This window comes from Caretta caretta, chromosome 6, assembly GCF_965140235.1.
Source record: "Caretta caretta isolate rCarCar2 chromosome 6, rCarCar1.hap1, whole genome shotgun sequence".
Lineage (NCBI taxonomy): Eukaryota > Metazoa > Chordata > Testudines > Cheloniidae > Caretta > Caretta caretta.
The window spans coordinates 19,758,827-19,770,839 of NC_134211.1; the positions used below are offsets into that span (position 1 = coordinate 19,758,827).

The 12,013-nt window shown below is 42.5% G+C and overlaps 1 protein-coding gene across 13 annotated transcripts in view; it reads left to right on the plus strand.

The window, feature by feature from the left end:
- The window catches only part of LRRC56 (leucine rich repeat containing 56), a 138,691-nt gene that overhangs the window by 40,662 nt on the left and 86,016 nt on the right, over positions 1-12,013 (plus strand). For 9 of the 13 annotated variants that reach the window (XM_048852547.2, XM_048852546.2, XM_048852554.2 and 6 more), the window contains one exon: positions 1,935-2,007. The exons of the other annotated variants lie outside the window; for them this stretch is intronic. The gene's annotated coding sequence lies outside the window, so the exon portion shown is untranslated. The remainder of the gene's footprint in view (positions 1-1,934; positions 2,008-12,013) is intronic. 13 annotated transcript variants of the gene reach the window in all.

Sequence of the window (12,013 nt, forward strand, 5' to 3'; positions counted from 1 at the left end):
GATCTTAGACCATTTCACTTTTGTTTATAGTTGGTTACTAATCCATTTCATGTCCTCCTTTTTATACAATGCTGTTGCCGGCACCCAGTGCCGAGAGGCAAAACAACAGCAGGGGTTCATTACCCGGTGTGCGTCGCCCAATAATCACAACGGGGTGGAGAAGCAGAAAAGTTTATTTGCAGCTGCAAACAAGGTACAGGGAGAATAGAATCTCAAATCCTGCACACAGAGCAGGAAGTTACACAGGCTTTTATACATTTTTTTTTTTTTAGCATATTTATTTAATAGCAAGCTGCCCTAAGTATCCATATAGCCAGTCAATCCAGTTCCCAGCTAGTTCCCTTGTTCTCTGTATTATCTGTTAAACCATACATAAAGCTGCTTTATTCAGCATTGTTTTTCCATATTTGCCCTGTTTGGCCTTGTTTAGTTTCAGGCAGTTTGACTCTGCAACATATTGTTGCAGATCCTCAGCATAACTGCTGCGAGTGTTTCCAGGCGGGGGGGTCAAGGACACTTGGGCCTAGTACGCATAGCTGCTGCGAGTGCCTCCAGGTGGGGGAGGGGGGCCAAGGACACCTGGGCCTAGTGTGAAGGGGCTTCATCGACACTCGTGGTCTTCCATCCCCTCGAGTTACCTAGTGGCCATGCCCCAGTGTTCCCAACAATACCAGTATATTGTAGTGCTTGGATCGAAAAGAGAAACATTTTGTTTGATTATTGTGTATACAATACCTACATTGATTTGACAGTGTTCCTTTAAATTTAAACTGTTTTTCTTTGCCAATTTTTGGGAGCATTTTGTACCGAAATGTGCTCCTGAGCTGTTTTCTGTTCCCTGATGTTTTCCTTTGACTTCTGCTAGACCTGGGTTTCTTTACCAGAAAACTTGGTCTGAGCACAGCACTGGAAGTGAGAACATTTTATGTTCTAATCTCAACACTGAAAGTGACTCCTTTTGTGACCATGGCCACAACTCATATGACCTCTCTTCAGTGGTGGATTTAGAGTTAGTGGGGCCCTGTGTTCAGCTTCATTTTTGGGGCCCCTCCTTGGGACCCACCCAAGAAAAAGAACATTCTCTCTTATCTCCCTCTGCCCCCATTTTTCATTCTTTTTTTTCTTCATCCTCCTCCTATAAGTAATAGGAAGTAAATGAAAATAAAGTGAGGTACCTTGATTGTTTTTTACAGTCTAACTTATTTTTCCACAGACCACTTGAAAATTGCTGAGGGTCTCAGCAGACCACTTAATGATCTTTCCAAATATTGTTTGTACCATTAGATAACTATTGTAAAGCGCTTTGGATAAGAGAACTTTATTTAAAAAAACATTAGGATGTGGGGTCTGGCCAGGACTTAGGGTGCAGGACGGGGCTCGGGGTTGGGGATACAGGGACTGGGAGGAAGTTAGAGTGCAGGAGCAGGCTGAGGGTTGGGATGCAGGGTCTGGCCAGGAATTAGGGTAGGGGACGGGGCTCAGGGCTGGGGCAGGGGGTTGGGAAGTGGAGCGCTTACCTGGGGCAGCTCCCGTTTGGTGCGAGGGGTGCAGGTGGGGATGTGGGGGGTGCAGGAGTCAGGATGGGTAGGGGGCTAAGGGGTGTTGTAGGGTGCAGGAGCCAGGGAGGGCAGGGGTCTCGGGGGGTGTGAGAAGGGTGCAGGAGTCAGGGCTGGGAGTGTGAGGGGGGTACAGGAGTTAGGGCAGGGGGCTAAGGGTGTGGGCTGGGGTCGTGGGGGTGCTCCCAGCCCCATGCCCCGAGCAGCTCACAGCAGGGGGTAAGGGGTGGTATGTGTCAGGAAAGTGCGGGGGCCCCGCTTTTGCTCCGTCCTGCCCCAATTCCACCCCCTTCCCCAAGGCCCCACCGTGAGCTGCTTAAATGTTACTTTCTTTTCTAGAATATGGGCAAATCATAATTTTTGTATATTATTTTTCAGACTACATGCTGAGGAAGCAACCCTTTTGTTCCCAGTTGTTAAATCTGCTGTGTAAGAGGAGAGACCCCTGGAGGTAACTAACTTCTTTTTAGCAGTATACAAAGATTTGAACATGGAGTAGGGATAGAAGTGAGATGTGCTACGGTGTTCTGGTGCATTCAGCACTATCCTGTCTCGGTTCTGCAGTCCAGTCCTAGCATTAGAGTCTCAGATCTTAGATTTTGTGTTTTAAGTCTCCTAAGCAAAACCAAGTCTAAGTCCTAAGTCTACATGGAAATGAGGTCAGAGACAACTTTAACTTCAACTTCAGTTAGACCTATGAGACTTTATGCTAACTTGGCATGGCTGATCAGGAAAAGGGAGACCTTCAGACTTCTTTCTGATAGAGCTACTGTGAAGAAGGAATATAAAGCATTGGTAACTCACAGGGATGGCTTTTTAAAGTCTAAATGATTACGGCCACATTTAGGCAAAACTTTACTCACATGCTTAACTTTACTTATAGTGAGTAGTGGGACTATTTACTGTAAGTAAAGTTAAGCATGTGAGTAAAGTTCAACATGTGAATAAGCTTTTGTAGGATCAGGGCCTAAAACCGAATGTTGAGCTGTGACTTCTTCTGTATTTGGAAAGTGTTTAGTACGATGGGTGCTACCGCACCTTGAATAATACTTCAGTACATAAGGGTAGCCTGAGAATATTAGGTAAACTGAGAAATTAGTATTTGGTTATTGTCCCTTAGATGTCACAGAAGATCCAATGTGTATTGAGAGAACTTGCAGAATACTGAACTGTAGATCAAATCTTTACTCAGCTCAAGAGAATACAGTTATCTGTAGACTCCATCCCTTGGAGAGGATTTTGGAGCTGGAGTGTAAAAAGAAGGATATTAAGTACTCCCAGGCAAAAGACTTCATTACATTGGAGTTAACGCTAAAATTAATACCTATATCTTGGGGATGGGTGGGAGGAGTATGATTGAAATTTAGATATACTAACTTCTTTTAAAAAAAATTTTTTAATTAAAGTTGCGGAGGAACCTTAATTTTATTTATTTCCCCAATATTGTGCTCTCTGGGGTATCCTCCATGTAAGGTTACCATGCGTTTATGATAAACACAACTAGCTGACATCTTAATTTCTGTATCATCATCCATGATGATAGGGAGAATTTAAACACTGTGGCTCTGATTCTCTACTACATCCAAGCTGTGCTCAGATGTAGTGAAGAGTAGCAGCCATGGGAAACCAATTATAGCTCCCTGATCCTTGGTTGCCTGGTGGAAGTTAGAACAGGAAGGGGTGGGCAGTGCTGACTTCCACCACTAGTGTAAGGTCTTACACCAGTGAAGGATCAGAAGTAGAAGAGCTCTGCTTCACCACAACCCCTGCTGTCCACATCATGCCCCCAGTAAGCCTCTCTCCTTTCCTTATGTTAGGTGTGGGAAGAGGCTGGTGCAGAAGCAAGCAGAGCCACCTCTGCCAGATTTCTGCCACCAGAGGGTCTCCCTATGCAAGAGTAATTCTCTACCAGCACTCTCTGGCCACTTTGTGCCACAGGAGCCAGTGAATCTAGCTCTGTATCCTTTGGTGGTTTGTAGCCACAGATTAATTTGTGGATTTATATTCACTGACATCCTCTGTGGTATACATAGCTGTGCATAACTAGTATTCTACCTCCACTGCTAACAATAAAGGCTGCTAACAATAAAGACTGTAACAATTGATTCAACTTTGATTTACTGTTTCACTGATTCCTAATAGCACATATAATGGAGAAAGAACAACATTTGGCAACTAATCACAGAATTATTTAACTGAGTCATTTCCAGCACATATGATAAAAATTTCTCACTTTCATCAGAGATCTGGCAAAGTATTATACATCTTGCTCTTTATACATGCAATATGTGTGTGTGTGCAGGCTTTGCATTATATATGCACTTAAAAGCCAAAACTTCTGTTTTATACTTATATATAATATAAACTTGTGGTTTTAAAATACACTGCTTTTTTATTTATCTATATTACATTTTGTAAGAAAATGAAACGAAGTTTTCACCTCCAAGTTGCTGTTTCAAATCCAATCTGGGTTTATGGCGTGGGCCTGCTGCACAGAAGTGAATTTCACTCTGAATAAGCATAAAGACTGAAGACGCCTCTCACTCAGGGTGAAATTCACCCCTACACAGAGGGCTGGCATAAAGCCTATGCACCACTTACTACCTGTTTTTAGAGTTTAAGTGGAACTTAAGTGGGGCATAGGCCTTGTGAATTTCACCCCAGTAGCATCTCTAGGTCAGGGTTTATGCACACTGCTAAAAGCTGTGAGGCAGCTTTTGTTATGGCTAAATAGAGGCCTTGGTAGCTTTCACAAGCAGTAAATTCAGGCAGGAAGAATGTAAACAATGGGCCAAATCAGATTTTCTACCGTGAGTGAATTTGGCCCAACAAATTCAAACTCCAATTCAGCAAAGCACTTAGATACATACTTAATTTAAAGCATGGGCTTAATTCCCATTGACGTCAGTTGGACTGTGTTTAAAGTGAAGTGTGTGCTTCAGTGGTTTGCTGAATCGAGCCTTCATATGGTTGTAGAGTGAGGAGGGCCTGATTCCGATCCCAGTTACACCAGTGTAAATTGGATATGACTACCTTAAAGCCACTGGGTTTTCAATGCTGTAGGCAAGAGGAGAATCAGGGCCTGATAGTCCAAATTTTTTATGAAAACAAGAGACGTGTCAGGGAATATGTGAATGGAATGATTATTAATGCTTTATACAGTGATTGCTCTTAGCCCTTTACAATTTTGTCTTTGGAAACAAGATAGCATTACTGCAGTGTTCACTTCTTTCCCCGTATTTAAGAATAACAAAAGATTAATGCAGTAACATCTAGTTATCCAAGGTAAAAAGCTGTTGAGGGTGACTGCTATATATAAAAAACATATTTTTAACTTTTTTTATTACACCTGCTAAAATAGAGTAGTGTAGGATGCTGCATATTACATAAATGTTGCAGGGAATTGTTTTTCCCCTTTAGGGATTGATTAAAGTAACGGTAGTTTCCTGATGACATCATAGCAGATTCCAGCTGCCCAAACAGTCATTTTCCAGAAGAGGTTATCTGCAGTGCACTTACACAGAATTACACTTAAAAGGGCACTTACAGTTCCCTTGGGACTTCTAAACGTAACTCAGAGTTGAATCCTTGGTAAACACAGAATTCTTTGTTTTCATTTAGTGACGATGGTAATGCTGGGAGCCCAGCCATGGCTTGTGATTCTGCAGTTAAATGAATAATTACATAATCATGGACTGCAGGAAAAATTAAAAACTCCAATGGACGTTCCATGTATTGAGAAGACAGCAGTATGTTTTGTATAGAGAATTTTCAGACCTGCAGCATAGGAAGAAGATAATATGGAACTCCAGTGCCATACCTGAAATTAGACTCATTGCTGCGCAGAGTAACTTTTTGAAGGCATGAGCAGCCAAAAAGCAGAAAAGGCTGCTTCTTCAGCAGCTGGCTAGGAGAGCAGGACTGTGCTTGTTATGGGGTGCTGACTGATTTCTTTGCTTGCTGGGATAGCTAAGGAAGAGCCTGAAGAGGTGAGAAGAGAGGCTTAATCAGGAGATGGGAGGGAAAGAAATGGTGGAAGCACAAGGAGGGATGTGACTGACAGCAGAGAGATGGAAACCAAGTTTTTTTGGCTCCCATTCTTCAGATAAGAACCATAGGGACTATATCACTAGTCCAGAAGGCACTAAAAGCTAACCAAAGGTTTCAGTTTGTCACTTAGGGCTGTCTCAGTATTTCAGTGGCGTTTGGTGGCTCATGTGGTGACACCAGTGCAATGTATACTGAGGAGTTACTTACAACAGAAGATAGCAACAGTGACATTGAGGGACTTGCAAATGGTAAAACTTCCAATCCCAGTGTGCTGTGTCCTCCTCTTCCCTTGAGACATTTGGGGCATTCAGCTGTATTTATTTTTATATTTGCTAGGACAGCTTTAATATGTGGATTTATAAATTTTCCCGGCATAAAGCCGGATCAGTCTGTGTAGATATTGTTTTTAAAAACAACAGCCTATTTACATTATGTAGACAAGAGCTTTTGCTAATACTTTGATGTATGAGCTTAGAAGTGCTAAGGGCCAGGCACAGTCCAAAGGGTCTTTCCCAGGTTTCATAGAATCATAGAATATAAGGGTTGGAAGGGACCCCAGAAGGTCATCTAGTCCAACCCCCTGCTCGAAGCAGGACCAATTCCCAGTTAAATCATCCCAGCCAGGGCTTTGTCAAGCCTGACCTTAAAAACCTCTAAGGAAGGAGATTCTACCACCTCCCTAGGTAACGCATTCCAGTGTTTCACCACCCTCTTAGTGAAAAAGTTTTTCCTAATATCCAATCTAAACCTCCCCCACTGCAGCTTGAGACCATTACTCCTCGTTCTGTCATCTGATACCATTGAGAACAGTCTAGAGCCATCCTCTTTGGAACCCCCTTTCAGGTAGTTGAAAGCAGCTATCAAATCCCCCCTCATTCTTCTCTTCTGCAGGCTAAACAATCCCAGCTCCCTCAGCCTCTCCTCATAACTCATGTGTTCCAGACCCCTAATCATTTTTGTTGCCCTTCGCTGGACTCTCTCCAATTTATCCACATCCTTCTTGAAGTGTGGGGCCCAAAACTGGACACAGTACTCCAGATGAGGCCTCACCAATGTCGAATAGAGGGGAACGATCACGTCCCTCGATCTGCTCGCTATGCCCCTACTTATACATCCCAAAATGCCATTGGCCTTCTTGGCAACAAGGGCACACTGCTGACTCATATCCAGCTTCTCGTCCACTGTCACCCCTAGGTCCTTTTCCGCAGAACTGCTGCCTAGCCATTCGGTCCCTAGTCTGTAGCTGTGCATTGGGTTCTTCCGTCCTAAGTGCAGGACCCTGCACTTATCCTTATTGAACCTCATCAGATTTCTTTTGGCCCAATCCTCCAATTTGTCTAGGTCCTTCTGTATCCTATCCCTCCCCTCCAGCGTATCTACCACTCCTCCCAGTTTAGTATCATCCGCAAATTTGCTGAGAGTGCAATCCACACCATCCTCCAGATCATTTATGAAGATATTGAACAAAACCGGCCCCAGGACCGACCCTTGGGGCACTCCACTTGATACCGGCTGCCAACTAGACATGGAGCCATTGATCACTACCCGTTGAGCCCGACAATCTAGCCAGCTTTCTACCCACCTTATAGTGCATTCTTCCAGCCCATACTTCCTTAACTTGCTGACAAGAATACTGTGGGAGACCGTGTCAAAAGCTTTGCTAAAGTCAAGAAGCAATACATCCACTGCTTTCCCTTCATCCACAGAACCAGTAATCTCATCATAGAAGGCGATTAGATTAGTCAGGCATGACCTTCCCTTGGTGAATCCATGCTGGCTGTTCCTGATCACTTTCCTCTCATGCAAGTGCTTCAGGATTGATTCTTTGAGGACCTGCTCCATGATTTTTCCAGGGACTGAAGTGAGGCTGACTGGCCTGTAGTTCCCAGGATCCTCCTCCTTCCCTTTTTTAAAGATTTCAGAGGGAAAAAAAGCGGGGGGAGGTGGGAATTAATGTAGAGGCAAATGCTTCTGGTAGCTGCCATGGTTGAAATGCATATTTATATATATATATTTAATGAAGAATGCACTACATCATCATTAACTCTCATATGAATGTTTTTAGAAAGACAGCAAAGTCTTGGAGCTTCACCAGCTTGCCAGGACCTAATCACATCAATTTACTAGGAAGAAATTGGCAGAGAAGAGTTAATTAGTCTGTTCTACAGGGAGTTCTAATAACACAATAGTCCAAGGACAATTTTGATAATAATCCTTATCATTTATATTCTGTAGAACCTTACATGTTCAAAATTTTGTACAAGTCATCTTCACAACACACCTATAGCGAATGTAGGTAGGGTCAGTATTATCACCCCCATTTTAAAATGTGATTTGATTTGTTGAGGCTATGCAGTAAGTGTCTGGGAGATTAGAACTCCTGACTCCATGCCCTAACCATTGACTTCAGTGGGGCTAGTCATGTGCTTAAGTCCCTTGTGAATAAAGGCCTGTGTCCCCAATCCTGCAATCACTGATGCATATTCTTAATATGGCATGTTTTCAGAAGAGTAGTCCCACTGAGGTCAGTAGGACTACTCATAATGTGGATTTCCTGGGTTTTTTTAATGATTGGGCTGAGGGTGGTTATACTTGATCTACCTTACCTGTTTCAGAATTTAATGTTATTGTGTAGGATATGGTAGACCCAAGGAAAGCCTGCAATGTGTAAGGAGTTCAGGAGCCAATCTGTGCTGAGAGTAGAGGAGAACCCTAGGGAAGCTTTAGAATATCAATAGGGTTATGCTTAGTGCAGATAATAGGTTTATTCTTAGTGTACCCTAGGGCAGATGCTTAGTGACTTTTGCTGTTGCTGGTGGTTACTATCTTCCCACAATTGACGTGTACACAAAGTAGCACATGAGCATGTGCTCACAGAAGACATAGATTTCATGACTTTACATCATTTTCTTTAGCCTAATTTTTTTCCCTTGCTTCTCACCTGGACAAAGGAAGTTCTGTTACCATATACTGCATATATCTCCTGTGGGTGAAGTAGTTTTGCCAGCTATCCCAGCACATATTTCTGGGATTAACTGGATTTTTGTTTGAACAGTATACTTTACCTTTAGGATTCCTGTATCACTGTCTTGTATTCCTCATTTTGGATATTATTCCTCAAAGTTCTGTCTCCTCTTGAGGAAGTTTTAACATGGTCAAAGTGCACCCTAGAAGACTGATATTGTTTACAGACAACAACTCTGTTTCAACACAGACAATTTATCATGAAAATATTGTTCCCTTTACTACTCCAGTAGTTATGAGTAACAGATCAATAGCAGGAAGTACAGAATTGGGAGCATCACTTCAGATATTAAACCACAAATTGATCTGCTTGTCAAACCTTAAGTAAGTGCTGCATCAACACATGTGCCAGAGATGGGAGGACATTTTGAAATGTTGTAGCGATGGACTGAAACAATGAGATAAATTATTTCTTTTATGTAAGTGGGTTAACTCTTTAGTGCCAGTGTCTGCACACTCCTGCTGTTAGAACAGTTGCATTTTGCACTGATGGATCATATCAATAATTCAAGACTCTCAATCTACACCGCTCCAGAAACACACACTGAATGTATACAGTAGGCAAATCTCTCACCTGATGGTGATATCTTTGCTAGAATTAAAAGGAACTATAAACCTTTATAAATAATCTAACAAAACAGCCATACTTATTTATCTGTCATCCATGTGGTCATACAGCCATACAATGGACACTGTAATCCCAGTCAGACACTGGACAATCAATTCTCCAAGCAAAACTAGGCTTCCTTTGATTACTTTTGTCTTTTTATTTTAGTCTTCTGTTCTGCTTCATATCAGCAAGATCTGACTTTTTTGAACAACTGGGGACTAGTATTACCCAAAGTTTTGAATAAAGCTAACATTGCTGGGAAGAATTTGGTCCAATTCGTCTAGACAATCTGCATAGGAGTATGCTGGAAAACCCACGCTCAACAAGTGACAAGAAGGATCAAAGCTGATTGAATTGATTTCTGGTGTATCTGAAACAGTGGTATAAGTATACTTCACAAAACTTGGGTGACAGAAAACACAGGGGAGTGTTACCCGACATGGCCTGGAAATCAGAGATCATGCTTCACACTGATATGTCCATACTCCCTGGCCAAGGACAGACCATTAATATCTTCCTGTTCAGGTCTAATGTGGGGTCTCACTCTCACATAGATTATTCTCGTACTTATTAGGAATAAATTCTCAATGGGTCTGCAAACCTGGTCATGGCAATAATATGGTTTTAATTTAATGCCTTCTGTACCAATACAGGACATATGTCCATTTGGGAGCTGTTTATGTATGTTTTTATGTTCCAGCTGGAGTTTGACCCTAGGTTTTAAGTTAAAACTTGCCTTTCAGGATCGTTGGTATTCTCCTACTCTGTAGGAACATGTAAGAAAGAGCCAACCATATAACAAAACCAAGACTTGGAGGTTATACTCTTGAGTCATGCAGGCTCTTTTGAAAAACCCAACCCTCTTTCTTTACAGGAAGAAAAGTATATTCATTGAAGCCCTAGCTGAAAAATTCAAGCCCCCACTGGATGGAGGTGGGTGGGGAAGGGTCTCCCCTCTGAACAGAACTTTGTAAAAGAATGATGTGTTAGTGAAGGAAATTACAATGGAAAAAATAAAATGGTAGGTTTTATGGGGAAAAAACAAAGTAATGAAAATATACAGGTTAGGAACTCAGGATTTTCAAAATCCTTTCCCCACCCACTCCTTCATTTAATGGGCAACTCTGGTGTTTTAGAAGCTACAAGCCTCATGATTCAACTCAAGTGTAGTTTTATGGCGCTTACGTATAAGCGGTTAAAAGTATAAAAAGCAATAAGTGGGTGCAGAGGAATCAGCTCTTTAATATTTTTAGGTATTACGCTATGTTATGGTTCAGAGCTAGTGAATTTGAAATGACAGAGTAGGCAGTTTTTTTCTATGGAATCATAGAAATTTAGAGCTGGAAGGGACCTCGAGAAGTCATCAAGTCCAGCCCCCTGCTCTGAGGCAGAGCCAAGTAAACCTAGACCAGTGGTGGGCGGCCTGCGGGCAGCACACGGTCCATCAGGGTAATCCGCTGGCGGGCCGCCAGACCATTTGTTTACATTTGCATAGCCACCCGCAGCTCCCAGGGGCTGCGGTTTGCCATTCCCGGCCAATGGGAGCTGTGGGAAGCGACGCGGGCCACAGGTTGCCCACCACTGACATAGACCATCCCTGACAGGTGTTTGTGCAACCTGCTCTTTAAAACCTCCAAAGCCAGAGATTCCACAACCTCCCTTGGAAGCCTATTTCGGAGCTTAACTACCCCACTAGTTAGAAATGTTTTCCTAATATCTAACTAAATCTCCCTTGCTGCAGATTAAGCTTATTTCTTCTTGTCCCACCTTCAGTGGCCATGGAGAACAGTTGATCACCATCCGCTTTATAACAGCTCTTAACATATTTGCAGACTGTTATTAGGTCTCCCAGCCTGGTCTTCTTTTCTTAAGACTAAACTTGTCCATTTTTTTTTAAGCTTTCCTCATAGGTCAGATTTTCTAAAGCTTACGTCGTTTTTGTTACTCTCCTCTGGACTCTCCAATTTGTCCACATCTTTCTTAAAGTGTGGTGTTCAGAACTGGACACAGTACTCCAGCTGAGGCCTCACCTGCGCTGAGTACAGCGGGACAATTACTTCCCGTGTCTTACATACATCACTCCTGTTAATAAACACCAGAATGATATTAGCCTTTTTTTTTTTTTTGCAACTGCTCCATGTTGTTGACTCTCATTCATTTTATGATCCACTATAAACCCCATATCCTTTTCAGAAGTATTACCACCTAGCCAGTCATTCTCCATTTTGTAGTTCTGTGTTTGATTTTTCTTCCTAAGTGAAGTACTTCGCCCCATTTTTATTGAATTTAATCTTGTTGAATTCAGACCAATTCTCCAATTTGTCAAGGTCCTTTTGAATCCTGTCTCCAAAGCACATCAACCTCTCCCAGCCTGATGTCATCTGTAAATTTAATATGCATACTCTCCACTCCATTATTCAAGTCACTAATGAAACTTGACCCAGGACTGGCCGCTTCAGGACCGCACTAGATACACCCTCCCAGACTGACAGTGAATCATTGATAAACTGTTGTTTGAGAACAGTCTTTCAACCAGTGGTGCACTCACCTTATAGTGAATTCATCTAAACCCCATTTCCCTAGTTTGCTTCTGAGAATGTAGTGTAAGACACTAATTCAGAGTGGCACCAGACCTGCCATAACAACAGATACAAAATCTGCAGCAATATTTCTACTGCTACAATGATCAATACCACCCACACTACACTTTTCAAGATCCATGGGTCCTATGCATGCCTATCACAATATGTGGTGTACCTCCTCCCGTGCACTA